General features: G+C 40.2%; 1 protein-coding gene across 1 annotated transcript in view; it reads left to right on the top strand.

The window, feature by feature from the left end:
- The first annotated feature begins 453 nt into the window (after nt 1-453).
- Nucleotides 454-17914, top strand: part of ZMYND11 (zinc finger MYND-type containing 11) — a 110151-nt gene continuing 92690 nt past the window's right edge. The window contains exon 1 of the mRNA XM_086467252.1: nt 454-516. The gene's annotated coding sequence lies outside the window, so the exon portion shown is untranslated. The remainder of the gene's footprint in view (nt 517-17914) is intronic.

Below are 17914 nucleotides of genomic sequence, written 5' to 3'. Positions count from 1 at the left end.
AGACGACTGGTTCTGTATGTTTTAGTTTGTGTTGCTCAAGGTGAATCTCCACTTTCAAAAACGTTATCCGGAATTTCTCCAAGTCAGACTTCGTGATATGAGGAACTTGCATATATCAGGGCCAGATAAGTAGCACATTTTTCCTCTGCAATAAGACAGGGTCCAGACCGAAGAGTATGATAAAAAATATACATAATAAATAGTTAAAGATCCGTTTCAAATGTATTATTAAAAAAAAATAATAAAAGAAACAAACGGCAACTCCAGCAGAGACCACTAGAGTTCTCCTTCTCCCAAATATCCCTAGCACCATCCTAAACCCTGTTTACCCCAGAAACCTGAACTGTGGACAGACAGAAGAGGAGAGAGAGAGAGAAAATTCAGACACAATAAAACTCTGAGGGGAAAAATATGTGGAAGGAGGAGGCAGCAGCGGCCTGGGGAAGGGATTGAAAAGTTTCCCCTGGCTTAACTTCTCCCCCCCTGCAGCAGCAGAAGCAGCGCCAGCAGCACAAGGTGAGAGAGACTTTTAAGTCTGGGGAGGAGGGGTGTGTGTGCGGGAGGGGGGGGTGAATTTACAGCCCTGTGGATATTTCTGTGTCTGCCTCCCTGGCTTTGGGGTGCGAGAGACGCCGTGTCTCATGCTGGGTGGATTTTTTTTTAATATGATGGAGGATTATAAACATGGCGCCTTAAAAAAACTACAAAATCATGTACACACTGTTCCAAGGAGATGAGGAAGAGGGGACAGGGGAAGGGCTGGGCACCAGGGGGAAGGGGCAATCCTGCCCCGCAGGGTGCCATATGGGGAGGGGGGAGCAATTATACTTAATAATAAAATGTGGGGGGCTGCGGGGGTGGGGGTGGGGGGGCGGGGGGGGAGAGATGGAAGGCGGGATTTTTTTATTATTATTATTATTATTTCATTTTTCGGAGTGGGCAGGATTATCTGGCAGCCCGCTTGGAAATCGAGGAGGAGAAGGGGACGGCGGCGGAGCGCGTGTGATTATTAACGGCGATTATTTTTGTCCCCACACCTTCCCGGTCGGATTTCGGCTGGGAGGCGGCGGCAGCGGGTCCCCTGCGCCCCCGTGCCGAGTTGCAGTCAGCCCGGGGTCGGGGCGGGAGGAGGTGGGGTGGGGAGAGGGGCGCACAACAGAATCGCTGCCTTCAACGCTCCGCGCGGGCCTGCAGGGAGCGGGGGAGCCGGCGACTCGCGTGAGAGGCGAGGCCGAGCGGGGTGTGGCGCAGCCCGGCCTCAGCCCCGCGTTCCTCTCAACCCCGCTCTTTTCCCACTCGCGGGGCGACCGCTTTGCTCCCCGCTTCCCCCCCCCCCCCCCCCCGCCTTTCCTTTCTCACACACACACACCCCCGCCGCCCCCACATTTTTTCGCTGGGGTGGGGGATGTCTGCTTGGAGGACGGGTCTTGGCCCGAGTAATGGCAGCTGCTCGACAGCGCCGAGTCTCCAGTGGAGAGAGACGGCGGGCCCCCGCAGGCCGGCCGCGGCGGGAGAGGGGCCATGGCTCCCCTTCCCCGCGGGGGGGCAGAGGAGGGGACGGGGAAAGGGGGTGAATTTAGAGCCCCAGCCCTCCTCTCCCCGAGCGGCTGCGGGCGGGCTGTAACACCGCCGCGGCGGGGCCGGCCTTACCGCCCGGCTCTGCCGAGAGGGCAGGCGGGGGACGAGGGGCCCTGGCTTCGCGGATAGCCCTGCTGCCGGAGCGCCTCCTCCCCCGGCATAACCGCGGGCGCTTCCTCGCCTTCCCCATCTGCTCCGGGGTAGGACGCGGGGAGGAAAAGGGGCCGCTTTCTCCGCTATCCTCCTCCGGCTCCCCCCGCTGCGGGCGAGGGGCGTGCGGGCAGCCCGGGTGCCTGCGGGCCGGGGCCCTCCCGCGCCCTCCCGCGCCCTCCCGGAGCAGCTCACTCGCTCCCCCCGGCCAGAAAAGGCCCTCCCGGAGCTCCGCCGGACTCGGCGGTCAGATTTTGGGAGAATATGAACTACTGAGGGGCTTGCTTTTGATGTTTTTCGGGGGGGGGGTTGTGTGTGTGTGTGTCCGAAACCGCGTCTGCAAATAACTCCCTTCGCTTCACTTTGTGAGGTGTTTTCCTTCTTCCGCTACCTCAGGGGTTGTCCAGAGGCCTATCTGGCTCCTTTCTTTTGTGGGGAACAGATGCAAGTGTAGGTGTGGGGTTGCCTGCGGTGAGGGTGATGGGGAAGTTCGGCACGCTTTCCTGACCTTCGGTGTGTTTCAGAGAACGGTCCCCCTCTAAAATATGGATGTTAAGGACTTGGGAAACTTTATGTGTCTTTTGGGGCTTATCGTGAAAACAGCAGACTGAGAATTTGGGGGGTTTTTGTCTTCTGTGAACATGGCAAACAGAACTTTACAAAGGCTAGAGCTGGGCTGTCTTGGGAAGAGGAAAAAGGATGAAGAACTGTTTAATTTGGTGCTGGTTGGTTTTATAATTCTATAATTTGGCATTTTAACACCCTGGAATTATCTGCCACAGTCTCTGTATTGTAGGAGTAATACTATTCGTTGTAGCTTTCAGAAGATCTTACTGCAGTGGAAAGGACCAAAAGTAGAAAATGCTTTCTTGTCCTAGATATGCTGATTTATTTTTTTTTCCACTTATGTTGCCATTCTTTGTAGGCAATTGTTTAATTCTTTGAGGGTGATCGCAGAGACAGGTGTTGGGAGGGGGAAAGAGTGGGAGTGAAATGCCAGTTTGTGGTTCAGGTTGCAGTCCCTTGGGTTTTTCTAGTCCCTCATCCTTCAGCGTGAAGGGCCTGGCATCTTTCCACATTTTTTATTTTTTTAAAAATTTTGTTATCAACCATTCTGAGCATGCTACAGAAAGTCTTTAGGGAAGCGGACCATTCGCTGACTGCAGTTTTGTATAAAAGTGAGAGTACCTGCAAAATAATTGGCAGCGTGGATTTATGTTTACTGCCAGCTTTTCCATGCCTAAACAAACCCTCTCTGCTTTGACCAGGCATTTGTATGGGGAAGGGAATGGTTCATGAGCTTGGTAGTACAACAGAGAGCGCTTTAACTTTCTGTTGGTGAGTTTGCTTTTAGTGAATGGGAGAAAAAGTTACTGTATTGATCACTGTTGGTTGTGCCATGGATGATGGTCTCTGCCATCAAGAAGAGGCACCTGCAACTGATGTTTGGTGTTGGGTTCAGCACCAACTGACTGAGCAAGAAAAGAGACTTCCACTCCACCTCATGAGCGGGATAGTGTGATGGAAGTGACCTAGTGATGAAGTCTGCTATGCAAGGGGAGTTGTGAGTGTGTGGATGTTGGGTGGGGGTCTTAAGACTTTGGTGGTGTGCTAGAAGATGCTCTTCTTCCACAGATGGGAGCTTTATAGCACTAATTTAGCAGGGAAGTGCCCTCCGTAGTGGTTAAACTGGTGTGTGTGTGTGGGGGGGTTAATCTTCCAGCACTTCCAGCTATTATTTCTAAATATAAATGTAAAAAAAAAAAAAATGCTTGTTCACTAGGAAATAAAATTCTTAATACTTTGTCTTAGACCTTATGAATTGTGAGCCAGAACAATACTTCTTAACTTTTCAGGAAAAATTGAAGACTACAGAAGTAACAAGACTTTAATGACTGTAATTGCTGTGCACACCATTATGTGGCTGCTAGGTCGTTTGCTGTAATCTGGTGCTGTGTGTCCATGCTATTTGTAGGTCGTAGGTGCTCTGTATGCAGCTAATGTTCAGGTTGCCTGGGGGTCCCGCCTGCCCTTGTAGCAGAGAGTAGAAGGGACTGTTTAGAAAAGGCTTGAGGCTTCTGCAGGGGAGCAGCCTGGATCATCTTTTCAGCCTAACATCATGTCAAGAGCAAATGAAATGGTGAAAGGCTGTGAGTGTGCTTGGCATTTCCACCTTGCAGGTAAATATAACCTACTGGGTGCTGTTAGAGAATGTGGTGCTCCTGGAGAAGAAAACGATGTGGATGGACAATGTATTTGGCCTCAAACTCACCTTGAAGTGGCTCAGGCTACATCTAGACTGTTGAACCACAGTTTGGGAACCTGTGCTATCTGCAATCTCTGAATTAGGGTTAAATATTTCAAAAAGAAAGAGATAAAAGACAACATTTGAAGATGTTTCCTTAATTTTAGGCCTCTAAACCTCTCCGTAAATGTCTGCATTGTCTAGTTTGTTAGAAACGTGTCTCGTTTCACACAATTTTGGAATTGAGTACACAACTTCAGTCAACTAAAGTTCACAAATTTTGGACATACCTGTAGCTAGTTTTCATAGTTACTACCTTCCACAATCTTTCAGAGCGTTTGGAAGTACGTAAGGACTTCAGTCAGTGCATCTGTCCAGGATAAAAGTTCTGAAAGAGTGACTGGGTGATGATGATGTCTTCAGTAAACTTCTGATTTTCTTCTTAAATGGCTTTTTAGCTAGCTCCAGAGTGGTGTAAGTGTCAGTAAAAATAAATCTTTTATCTGTAATGTAGGTTGTTAAAAATGCTAAGTTGAACTATAAACGAAAGCGTGTGTGGCTCACACCAGTGATGAACTTGGTTCATAAAATGCTGAGTTGTTTAAAGTTACGGGTGAGATACATACAAGAGTGTGCTTTCCTGAATGAGGTAAAATTTTATTTTTCTGCAAGAGTTAGGTTAGAATTTTTGGGACAATTCTTTTTCCCACATCTATCCGGTAAATATCTATATTCTTTCAAATCCTGACCACTGATTTTATTAATTGGGGTGGATTTCCTTCCATGTAATAGGACTTTCTTTAGCCATTCTTGCACTGATTGTTTAGGAGCTAATGTCAGATCATGTTCTTTATCTGCAGGGGCTTGTTTTGTTGAGTTTTGTTGGGTTTTTTTAAGTCTCAGGATGTGAGGAACACTTCCATAGTACTTGTGTATTACTTAAGAGCATGATGCCCTTGGTAGCTGGGCAGTGCAACATATGTCATCTTTTATATAGCTCATACATTTTAGTCTGTCACTGTTGCTTATGCCAAGTGTTGTGAACAAAGATTGTACTTGTCAGGTTCTGGATGATTTTTGATCAGTTGGATGTAAATTTAGCTCATAATTGGGTTATTGTTCTAACATTTAATCTGCCAGTTGGGAGAATGTAGCCTGCAAAATAGGTAGTTTATAAGATGAGGTAATGATTCCATTTTGCAGGAATTTCTTAGTAAGTTAACTCTTACATTCCTAACAGAAGTTTTTGGTGTTTTTTGGTGGAGTATAAAGATACAAATTCAGTAGCGGAGAAAAAAAGTATCTTATCATCTGTACGAAAATGCAAAAGAAGCGAGGAAAAGATTTCTTGAAATAAAGCTCAAATTTGTTTTTAAATGGTGGAAAATAACATTTCTCCAAAAAACCCCCTTTGTTCCTGGGTGTAGTGGAGGTAACTGGAAGTAGATTGATAGACACCAGAGTGGCTGTGTGCAGTATAATAAACAACGTGGCCTCTACCCTGAACGGGTGAACTCCTGTGGCACACAGAGCTCTCTGATTTCAGAGGCCTCTCTGCGTGCGTCTCTCTGCGACACCAGGCCTGGGTCGAGCCGATTTTTTTTTTTTTTTTTGTTCCCCCATATTTTCAATTCTAGTCTTTAAACATAGTTTTATCAACTGTTTAAACCGTTGTCTGCCATCAAGTTAGTTGAGCAAGCCTGAACTCTGTCTTATTATTTATTTATTTTTAAGTAAGCAGTGAATATTGAATTATATGAAGAATTTTTTTTAGGGGTAAAACTAGACAAATAATTGCATAATGGATTTTTAGCATTATTTTCATTTCAAAAGGAGTAAATTAGCTACTTTCCAACTGTACTGCTTTACTGAGTGTCTGAAGTCATGCTAACACGCAGTTGGCTTGAAATGCTTTTTGATGTAAGATGGCTGCAATCAATTTCTTTAAATACACAAGCTGTTAAAGGGTGAGCTGACTTGAATCATAAGCTATGCTAGAGGCTGATTTTTTTTCCTTATGTTTAAGATTTCATTCATGTTTTTATGTCTCTCTCGTATTTTTTTCTCCGTGAGATGAACAGGGTCTTTTAGTCTTGTGGGCGGGTGGCAGCAGGCACAGTGGTGATACACTGTGACATGTCCATGAACCCAAGTTAAAGCTCATGGCATCTAATTTTAGGTCAGCCAGCTTTGGTAATATCCCATCAGAGCCTGATCCTATATCTGTACAGCGTAGATAAATGCAAAGTGTAGTTATTGAGGGTTTTGCGTACAAAAAGATTGGTTTTGATTTTCTTCCAATCTCTCATTTTCCACTTCTCTAAAGTGCAGAAGTTTCTGTGATGAAAGTATAGAGACATGTAATTTGAGTTTAAAGTACGTTATTGGTTAAAATGGCAGGACCGTAATATTTTTAATTTCAAAATTAAAAAAATATTTTGAAATATAAGTAAAATATTGTTACTGGTGTGGCAACAGTCAGAATATCTTTGCATATACCTTTACACCATATTTAATGTTAAATTCCAAGATTAAATAATTGCAGAATAAACCATTGTGAATTAATGATTATGACTCTTCATACAACTGTCAATTGTAGTATGAGATAAAACTAATTCTTAACAAATAATTTTAGCACCAGAGACAGTGAAATCTAAAGTGCTAAAATCTATTTACTGGTTAAAAAATGAAGTTCAAGCATACCTACAAAAATGCCAGTAACATCCCATTCACCCTTTCTGTGGAAATTGCATTTTTTGCTTGCTAAGAACTCATCTCACTGTGTTAGTTCATTTTTGTCTGTAATAGGATACTATTGATTCAAGATCTAGAAATTTAAAAAAAGAAAAGTTAAACATATTGCTGTTTACCTTTCATTTCTCCTATACTTAATTTTATTTTTCTGTGTTAATATGGTAAAAATAAACATGAAACCAACTTTCTTTATATTCAGTGGGTTTAATGCAGCTAACTTTGATGTTTTGGTTACAGACCATAGGAGTCTGCTAGTAGGTGTAGTACTCAAAAAACGTAGTACTCATTTCGGAAAGTGGGTATTTGTACTTTGATCTCGTGCACTTGCAGCATGGCATTGTTATCTGGCCTTTAAAGATAGGTGGATGGGAGTCGCATGCAGTGACTCATGGGATATGGTACTTAGTTCGCTAATTTTAGCAGAGCGATTCTTATGGTTCAACATTAGATTTTATTGGAACCTTTTGAAAAGCGGTGAAGTGAAACAAAATGGAGTTGAGAGAAGATGATAAGCCGAATCCTAAAGTAGCTAGAAATAATATAGAGTGAAAGTAAATTAAAAGGATGTAAGATATGTTTGTTGCTCAACAAACCTTTGACAAGATCTGAGAGACAAGAGAGCTTTATCTTTCTTAGCACGCTATCATGATTTTCTGTTAGGTCTCACACAACATTTATGCCTTCAGTAAGAGAGAGTCTCACTACAGATACCTGTTTGCACTTACAGATGCTCCTCAAGTCAGAAAGCAAGTAACAGCCAAGTCTGCATTAGCTGTTTGTGCCTTATTACTATTTTCATGGCGTCATTGCTGGTAAAAGAAAACTTCTGAAGAGGAGATAGTCTGTGCCTTGCATAACATTGCAGTGCATGTGTTCAGACACACAAATTAAAGTGGAAATTTTATCTCAAAATGGCAGGGGTTTTGTTTCTCCAGTTTTCCTTTTGGTCAGTTGTTAATTTTGTGATCAGTATCTTCTGAGCTGCCACTGACTTCAAGACCCAGGGTTTATGCATAATCCCCTCTCCCCAACCAATTACTTAATATTCAGGTTCAAAATTGTACAAAATCAAAACAAAAGAATTGCTATTTCATAAAATGTAATCACAGGCCACTGATTGTGCACTGATGAAAATTGATGATGTTCACTGCAGAAAATTCATTGTTACCAGTTAGATTAATATTAATATAATGATGGAGACCTTGATCATACAAGCACTTTTTTCCTCCAGGCATAAAAATGCTTAGGCCTTGGAGCATACTGATGAATCAAGTTTATTTTCATAAAATATTTTTTTTAATTAAAATTTTATGTACAACTCCAATATTCAAGGAAGAACACGGTTCCCATTTGTTTTGCCTGTTATAATTGTATATAAAGTTTTATGTTTTATTCTTCTACTGGAGGATGCAATGTTACGTAGGCATTTTTCACGCCTTTTGAATATCAACAGCATGACTATTGTTATTTTAGCACATGCTAAATTTTACATTGATGATTGTTCCCATTGAAGTTAAGGCACTTTTTCTACATGTACGTTAGCCTTTGAAGGAATGTACAGTAGCTATGAAAAGAACAGAGGAAATACAGTTATTTGTGACTTTTAACTTTTTCTCTATATCTTAGATCTTATCTGTTATAGCAAGCCTTAATTATAAATAAAGGAAGCTGGTAAAAGAAATAGTACAAAGGTTCTTACTGGAAATGCTGATACCATGATGAGAAGAAAGGTTTATTTTTTCGTTAGGAAAGCTAGAGAACAGATATGTCTTCCCTTCAACATAGTTTCAAATTTATGGAAATAATGTATGTGAAAGCAAGTTTAATAATCACATTATTTATTTTTTTTAACCACAGAACATAAATTAAAAACCTGTGAATTCTGAAAATTACCTTGACTCATCCTGTTCATTAGCATTTACCTGCAAAATCTAGGCAATCCTTTTTGCTCCATACAACAAAGAGTTTAGAAATGTTCTCCTCGCCTTGTACTTGTATTCTTTCTTTGTTATGCAGTTCAGAAATCTCAGAACACTTTTTTTCCTTTCTGTATTAATTAAAAGCAAGGAATTATTATTAGTTGTTTTCACAGGAATCAGACTGGCACCATTTTTAGCTTCATATAACTGTAGTTGAGATTTTAGGATGTTCCTAAGAACCAGCTGCGTGAACCTTAGGAAGGTGGATGTTTGTGTCAGTCATCGTGTGCAAGCTGACATTTGAAGATAATAAGGCACACTGAATAATTTGAAAGTGACACTAACATTTTTTCAATAAAAAAGAAGTATTTTAATCTTTTTTCACTAATCAAAATAGCTTTCTGAAAACTTTCCTTAGTCTCTCGTAAAACGTGGGGAGGAGTGAGAACAGATGTACACTTTGCTCATTGGTAACTCACAGTGTCTGACTTCTTGTCAGTCCGACTAAATGTAATGTCAGGTTGTTTAAAAGCTGCCATATTAAGATCTTGTTTGTTTGTTCACTTGTTAAAAAAGGCAGATTATTTTATTTCCGTTATCTTCTTGAAGGAAAGTGCTGGTGCATAACCTGGAAGCATTTCAGACTGGCAGTGTTGGAAAGCAAGAAACATGGACACTCAATCTGTAATGGCATCTTTCAGTTTTGTAGCTTTGCCTTCTTACACTGACCTGAAGTAAATAGACTTACAGGAAACATTTGTTGTAAGAAAGGGATTCTTCCTTCTCCTGTGCACTTTCAACTCTGCTGACTCCCAGAAGGCTTCTTTATACAGCCTCCTAATTAGAAGCATACTCCTGACTTCTCTCTGATTCCAGACATGAGGTGTCTTGTTATTCAACTTGTATCTTTTAGGAAATATGGATTATCATTCAGGTATCTCTAGGTGCCAGTTTTATTAGGTTTTCTAATACATGCTGACATTCTCTTTCTCAATAAAGTTTTATAAAAATAACCCATTTACAAGTCATCCAAATGTAAGCCTAACTTGCAGCACTAATGTCTCAAGACATGTAGCTTTCAATAAAATGGAATGTTTTTTGTCCCTTATAGTGGCATAGGAAATATTGATAAATATCAGCTAAAGCTAATTGGTGGTGCAGGTGCTTTGAGTACAGGTGCACCAAGGAGCCTAGGAGCAGAACATGGTTTGCTCTGCCGAGTTAGTGGATAAGCAGCTACAGTGTTTCCTGGGCCAGTGGGAAGGAATGGTATCCAAATTTCTGCTTGGATCTTCTTACATGAGAGCTGCCTTTCTTGATCAAACTAGCATGTTGTGTAATCCAGAGCCTTGTCTCCAGCCTTTGCCAACCTCAAATGTCTCCTAAAAAGGTGGCAGAAATTAGCCAATTTTCTGATGTAGAAAGCTATAGAACCCTTTTTTCCATAGCAGTTCCCAAACAATAATAGCTTAGGTCATGGTTTCTGCTTTTATACATGCAGATTTTTTATTTATTCCATTATGGAATGTTTTAAATTCTCTTTACTGTAATAACCGAACATTTTAGGTAATAATGTTAAAACCTACTCCTTTTTAGGTCAAGCCTGTGCTGTCCTCTCCGAATGCCTTGCAGCCTCCCACTGCAGTGCTCTTGCTTGTCTAACACTTATCAAGAGCTCCTTCCTCAGTTGCAGAGAAGAGCCCTGTATACCCACCTGCCTGTCCGCAGTATGTGATGGAGATAAGAGACCTTGAGGGGCGCGTTAATGACAGGCTGTAGCGGTTGTCTGTTGAGTGCAAATAAGAGCTGGGAAATGCACATATGAAAGGAAAAAAGGGAGAGTTTGGCATGAAATGCGCATTAAGTGAAAGTCGAGGTACACATGTCACAGTACACGTGACAGAGGACCAGTGTCTTTGCTACATAATTTGGTGCAGCACTGTTGACTTTAGTGGGGCAATATTAGTTTACACCTGCAGAAAATTTTCTCCTGAATATCTGGGAATGAGAATATATAATGAAGTGTTTATGGATGAGTGACAGAGAAAGAGAGTGTGCGAGAGCAAGAGCGCATGCATGCATTTTCAGGCCTGATTGATTATATGAAAAAAAAACCCTGCAGTTGAAAGAACATTATTTTAAATTAACATTCATTATCTTCACGCGTGAGATAACAGTTCACTTTGGACCAGATCCTAGCACCATTATGTTTCTTGAGCAGAGACTGCTTTTTCGTTGAATGAGGTTATTCAGTATGAGAATGGCAAAATGTAGTCAGATCTTTGACGATAATAATATATGGTTTAGTCACCATATATTAAAATAATACTGTATTATTTCTGTCAAGAAAACATGGATTTTTTTTTTTTAAATAAATGGTTACATTTTCTTTGAAATGTAAAATAAAAAGTAAGAGAAACCTTTTTTTGGATCTCTAATCTTATGCTTGGAGAAGCTTGCAGCCATTTTAATTCATGCTGCATTCATTGATCTAGCAGTTAGATTATTTAATCATACTGCAGTTAGGTCACCTACCTATCAGACACTGTTAAAGAGTTCAATAATATACTTTGGGTTATTGGTTTCTAAATGTCAGGTTTGAAAAACAAAAAAAAAAAAAAGAAAAAGAAAACAAACAAAAACACCCTATAAACATCTCAGTTAACTTATAAACAGTGTAAAGGAAAACACAATGTGAATTCATGGTCGTATCTTTCTTTTTTTTTTTTTTCTTTTCTGTACATAATATAAATAGAAAAAAAATGCACATCATAGCAATCAAAGGAAAAAACCCTGATTTTTATCTTCTTTGGCTGTTATTTTGCTTTTAAATACAGACTTTTGCAACATTAAGTCATCTAATTAGGCAGCAGCTTGGTATTAAATATTTTCATAACAGACGTAGTTTGTGAGTAAGAAAATGAAGGGCACATTTTAAAATTATAAACCCAAATAGCTTTCTGAAATTAAAAAATACTTTAAAAAATGGCTTATTCTTTAATTTTAAATATAATCCTGTAAAAAAGTGGGAAAAGTCTATATTTCAGATACACAGCAGCAGTAGGAAACTGATGTCCTAGATTGTAAGTGCTGCTGTTGGGCAATACTAGAGGCCCAGTGATCTAGATATACAAAAAGGGAAATAAATGTAGCCACAGCTAATGTGTGGAAGTGAAAAACAGAGAAGATTGTTGTGGTGCTCTTAAGTGCCCTGTATTTTTTGAGGGGGAGCTACTCACAAGGAAATAAACCTCTTCTTGGTATGCAAAAGGCAAAAAGAGACGATAAATTCTTTGGCAGTAATGGACTTGGCAGCAGCGGGTTTTAAAGGGTCACCCATGGGCTTTTCAGTTATTTCCCTACAGAGATAAAAAGGAAAGTTCATGCTCTTTTGAGATTTTGTTTTAGTCTGTCTGAGTGCAGGTGGAACAAGAAAGTCATGTTTCGTACGAAGATGGGAACTGTATTTCCCTCTTGTTAAATGAATGCGAAGACTCCAGAGATGCTAATTCTGTCTGTCTATGTCTGTATCCCTTGGCTTATGTCCTTGTGCTTTCCTGATGTACACTGAAAGCTTCATCAAATGAGCAGTTATGATCATGTTAAGTATCTCTCAGTGTTTCCATACCTTCAGCAGAGAGACTTTAAACAGAGGAAGAAGTCAGTTGTTCGTCTTATTTGCAGTGTTTTCTTAATAAGCAAATTATTCAGTGGTTTCACTCTCAGCTTATTTTAATAGCTCCTCTGCTTTATTATATTAGCCTATGACAATTTTGGTACAACTTCTTGTTACACTTTCACCTGGGCACTCTGGGATATGATTCCTTTCTGTAAGTAACATGCCATGATGGACATACATGAGGAGTCTGACTGTAGAGGAGGAATTTGACTAAAGGTTTTATGAATGCCATCCCATTGCTGGGTATGACCGCCGTGCAGCAAGGCAGGTTAAACAGGAATCTGATACTTTTGGTCTCTTTCTTTTGGAAGAGCATTGAATAGGCTGCAAACTCAGATGAATGTGCTGTGTCCATACTCTATTTCTTTACCAGTAAATAGGCACTTCACTCATGGAAAGCAACTAGCAAGGTTAAAAAAAAAAAGGTGCTGAAACCCAGCTGCATAGCAAAGGAAAATGAGAGTTGAGTGATGATAAAAGCAAAAAGTCAGTGTTAATGCAACATACTTGCTTTTTTCTTTTTTTTTTTCAGGAGCCAAAGATGCCTCTTGAAAATGTTTTGGCTGGCTGAATTACAGTTTAGGAATCATCAAGGAAAGGGTGTTTAGCTACGGGTGAAGCAGGCTGAAGCTCTCCTGCATGGGAGAGTTAACAAGGGTCTGTTGGGTTCAGTCAATTCTGGTGGGTGTGGTGGTCAGATGATTATCAAACAAATAAATGAAGTACAATATTACAATGGGTATCAGATCTTTTCATGGCTATGTTAGTAAACATAAGAAACAAAAGAGCTCTTGACAGTTTGGATTTACAGCCCTGTTTTTGATCTTTTCTTCCAAGTTCCACTGAATTAATGAAATTAACTGAACTGCCAAACTTGGTGGAGAGCTGCCGGTTAGCCATTGTCGCAGGAACTCCACATCTCCGGCAAAATGTACTGCTTTACAATTGCTTTGTCTTGAATTTAAACAACAGCCTTCACTTCCTGGGTCTCAGGCTACAGCAAGATGCAATGGGATGTAGCCCTGAGGAGGTGTTTGCTAATGAGGCTCTAGCACCCTTGGCAGGTATGCTAGATAATTAAAAAGTGATAGATGGTGGTGTACTGTGTTAGGAAATTTCATTTAAAATATATATTTATGTAGCTATGATTTTGACTTACCCAAGCCATTTGTACGCTCCGCTGCCACTTTCCACAAGAGTAAGGAAGCTTGCCCTCTTGTCCTGGCCACGTTCCAGTTTGCGTAATTACATTCTGACTACTTACATTTCTTCTGAGTTTCATCTGGATTTTGTTACTGTTTTTTATTTACATAGTAATGCATATGTACTTGGCAGTTTACAAAATAACAGCACAGGATAAAAAAGTTACAAAAATCCCTGCTCCAAATTGCATTCAGTATGTGGCACATTCAGTGATAGCATTCAGAGAAGAGGTAGATTTTAAGAGTTTATGAAGTAGAAGTAAAATCAGTGAAGTGCAAGTGTAAAAGAAGACAGCAAAGGGGTGGTGGAGACAAAGGAGAGAGGCGAGAGAACTAGATAGATCTAGAAGGGATGAGAAAAGAAACACGAGATCAGGTGAAGTTCAAGAATGCTTTGTAGAAGACACTCCTGCAAAAGCTGGTACACCATGGGTTAAGTTGCTGAGTAGTTGAACATATGATATATTGTGCAGCAGGAATAGATACAGTTCACTGGTAGGCAAAATAATACCTGTTTGTATTGTAGTTAAAACTATATATATTTTTTACAAGGTTATTTGGCATAGATTTTACATGTGTAGAAACAAGGGAGGGGAGTCCATTTATGTGGTGGTGTGTTTACATGTCAATAGGACTGAGGCAATAACACATCTGCACGTTGCAGTCAACTGCTGGCACAGAAGATTTCCTCTTCTACATATAAAGGCACATTTTATCATTTACCACTCAGTTTCTCAGGATCCTTTGTAAATTACAGTAGGAAGAACTTGCTGTGTGTTACTCTAGAGTAACAGATAGGTTAAAAAAAAAAGAACTCAAGCCACATCCTGTTGTGGAGAGTTGTTCTGTAGAAATATGGACTTTAAAGCTGCAAGCTTACTCTTAAAACTGATTGATATTAATAATCAATATTAACCTGGAATGGATTTCCAGCCAGCAGGTCGAGGGAGGTGATTCTGCCCCTCTACTCTTCCCTCGTGAGATCCCACCTGGAATACTGCATCCAGCTCTGGAGCCCCCAACACAAGAAAGGCATGGAGCTGTTGCAGCGAATCCAGAGAAGGGCTACCAAGATGGTCAGAGGGTTGGAACACTTTTCCTATAAGGACAGGCTGAGATAGTTGAGCTTGTTCAGCCTGGAAAAGAGAAGGCTGGGGAGGGACTTTTTACAAGGGCCTGCAGTGATAGGACGAGGGGTAATGGTTGGAAGCTGGGAGAGGGCAGGTTCAGACTAGATACAAGGAAGAAGTTCTTCAAACTGAGGGCAGTGAGACACTGGAACAGGTTGCCTAAGGAAGTTGTGGACGCTCCATCCCTGGAAGTGTTCAAGACCAGGTTGGATGGAGCCTTGAGCAACCTGGTCTAGTGGGAGGTGTCCCTGCTATGGCAGGGGGGTTGGAACGAGATGATCTTTGAGGTCCCTTCCAACCCAAGCTGTTGTATGATTCTATGATTCCAGAGGAGTTCAAAACAATCTAATATTAGACCATATTACATAACCATAGCAGTCTAATATTTACAAGTACTGTCCTAGTGTTCTTCCAAAAATACCGAAGTCTGCTTAGAGACGCTTCATCCACAGCCAGATGAACCCCATTTGAAACAGATTTTAGTACATGGAATAAAGTTTTAAACAGTTTTCATTTTGAAAATGCTATCAAGAAAAATGTTTTTGAATAGTACTTTTAAGTGAAATCAAACTCATCTCAAATAGATTGTTCACAAAAAGAGGGTTTGGGGGTTTTTGTTTCATTTTTCTAGAAATGGAAAAATTGTTTTGAAAAGATCTTGGAATTTACATATTAACATTGATTTTTTTCTTATTGTTAGTAGTTGTTTTTACATTACTTCATTTGCTAATAAAAGTAGTACATAATGTGTTATGTACTTATGCAAAAAAAAGGTTTAGGACAATGCATGTGCTTTTGAAAGTTGCGGTTCTTCCTGTTTTTATTTTGGTCTGTTTAACATTTTTGGGGGTATCTGTCTTGGCATTGTTTTTGGAAAGACTTTCAACAAAAATTTTTTTCACTTTAGGTCACAGATACACAGTAGTACCAAACCTTTAAGCTCTTACCTAGCAGGACTACACTGATCACTTACTCTGACCTCCTTTATCTCCTGTGAAACCCAGCTTAAATAATTTTACCTATTTCTCTTGGATCAAGCCCACTGAAAATGCCATCACAAGCCCTTGTGATAGCAGCCAGCCTATCGTGTGTAAGTGAAAGGGTTGAAAACCCATTTTCAGTGCTGTGGGGCAGAGAGGGATGTCTGTCTAGTTGACTCTTTTTTTTTTTTTCTTTTTTTCTTTTTTTTTTTTTTTCCATCTGTGGGCCTTTTTTATGGAAAAAGGCCGGAATACTTCAATGAGGAAAGCCATCCAGTACTCACATGCTGCACGTTCTAGGAATGAGATCCATGTGGCTTCTTACCATTTTTTTTCTTCTGTGTCATTTATTAAAGCTGTTACGGAGTATCTGCTAAAGGCTAAAAGAGTTTGAACTCTCACTTAGTCTCATTAAGGTCTTGGGCTTGGTGTTTGCTGGTTCAGTTCTCATCAAGGTCATTTCCTCAGAGGCTTTTGCAGGAGATGCATATGTTCTTATGAATGACCTTTATTTTTTGCCTCAAATCACGGCAAAATTATACTTTTTAATCAGCAGGTTTTATTTAATCTTCAAATTTTATTTCTGGTGTTATGCCTCTAAAGTAGAGTTTGTTTTTTTACTTTTATGCTAGAGGTTCTCTACTTCTGTATTCACACATTCAAATGCTTCAGGCTATTCATGTGTGTTTTCTGAAGGGTTCAGCCATTTCCACACAGGCTGTCGAAGTCGATTGGAGACCGTGTCAAAATTTGCTATCAAACTGCTAAGATGAATCTCCTGGTGTTACTACAGAGTACTTCTCCAGAGCACACAACATTGTTAACAAATAGTTGAGATATTGGAGACGATGCTATCTGGAGCTCCATCCCTACCTTCACCATGTGCTGTAACATGACTTAAATGTATATATGGGTAAAGAAGTGTTAGAATGGCTTGTACAAAAGACTCCAGGAGCTCAGGTACTTAGTGGCCAGGTGTTAAGTGGCTCTGATAAACTATAGTTGTGCACTATCACTCAAAAGGATAAAAAGAGGTGATTTACCAATAGACAATTTTTTTGTTATATGTATAGGTCACATTTATGTTTTCTTTTTGATTACTTTGCTCTCCCTCAGGATTTTTGGAAGTTCCTTGAGGTTTATTTCTATGTTTGAGAGGAAACTGAAAGTGTCACTGTCAGTCTGTACCTTATATACTCATTTCTTGTAAAGATATAAGCCTGGTCTTAAGTGAAAGGACATACGTGTAGCTCATTAGTTTGGATATACATGAGGAATTCATGTGTCAAAGAATTCTAGTTACTGGTAAGCAGCCGCTCATTTTATTTTAACTATAAATTTAAACTTTGAAGAACGAATGTGCTTAGACTAGTGATGTGCTTATTAGGTTAAAAAAAGAACGAGCTTTTAATAGGAAAAAATTATCACAGGGCAGACAGCATGGGATGTCATTAGCATTTATGGATTGCTAAACTGCAATTTAAAAGTCACATCTGTCTAAAAAAGTTTTCCACAATAGTCATACAAGTAACATTAAACAATGTCTTTTTAGTTTGTTTACTTGGGGTCAGATTTTCAGTTATTAAAGTGATTGAAGTTGCAGGGACCGTCTGCAAAGGCTACACTACTTAGCTGCCATTGATTTTAGTGGGACTTTGAATAAATGTTAGTTCTGAAAATCCCACCACAGATGGACCTCATTTCTGTCTTCAGACATCTTTGAAAATCTGGCCTTTGGGACAGTTAACAGCATTCCGTGTGTTGTTTCAGTCCTTATCCCTTACTAATTCCTCATTTTACTCTGCTCAGGAAGGTCCATCAGTTATAAAAGGCATTTTGTGGTTATTTCTGAACGTAGAGTTCATGCCTGTCAAGAGGGATAGACTGACAGAAGAGACTTGGCCCTGGCTTTCCACATAATATTGCAGTTCTTTGCTCTAATAACATAAATAGTTCTTAGGATAATTCTTTTCATCCATAGATGTTTAAGTGCTGCACAAAGGGGATTAGTGTAATTAGTTTTGCATTTGGAAATGGTAATCCAGAGATATGCAGTGACTTGCCTGAAGTTAACCAGCACAGGAGGAGGCTGTACCAAGTTAGGAGCCCTGGTGCTTAGTCTACTTTCTTCAGCAAATGTAGTTTCAGAGTGCTTGATCTAACCATACAAAATATCCAGACGAGCATCTTGTAAATGTAATGATTTGGTACTTAAGCAGTGTGAGTCATGTTCTGGGATGCTGGAAGTGTTTTTTTGTGGTATTTCCGTTTCACATT

Source organism: Leptosomus discolor, chromosome 6, assembly GCF_034619465.1.
Source record: "Leptosomus discolor isolate bLepDis1 chromosome 6, bLepDis1.hap2, whole genome shotgun sequence".
Classification (NCBI taxonomy): Eukaryota; Metazoa; Chordata; class Aves; order Leptosomiformes; family Leptosomidae; genus Leptosomus; species Leptosomus discolor.
The sequence above is the reverse complement of the archived record's forward strand: the minus strand, read 5'-3'. Positions and strand labels throughout refer to the sequence as shown.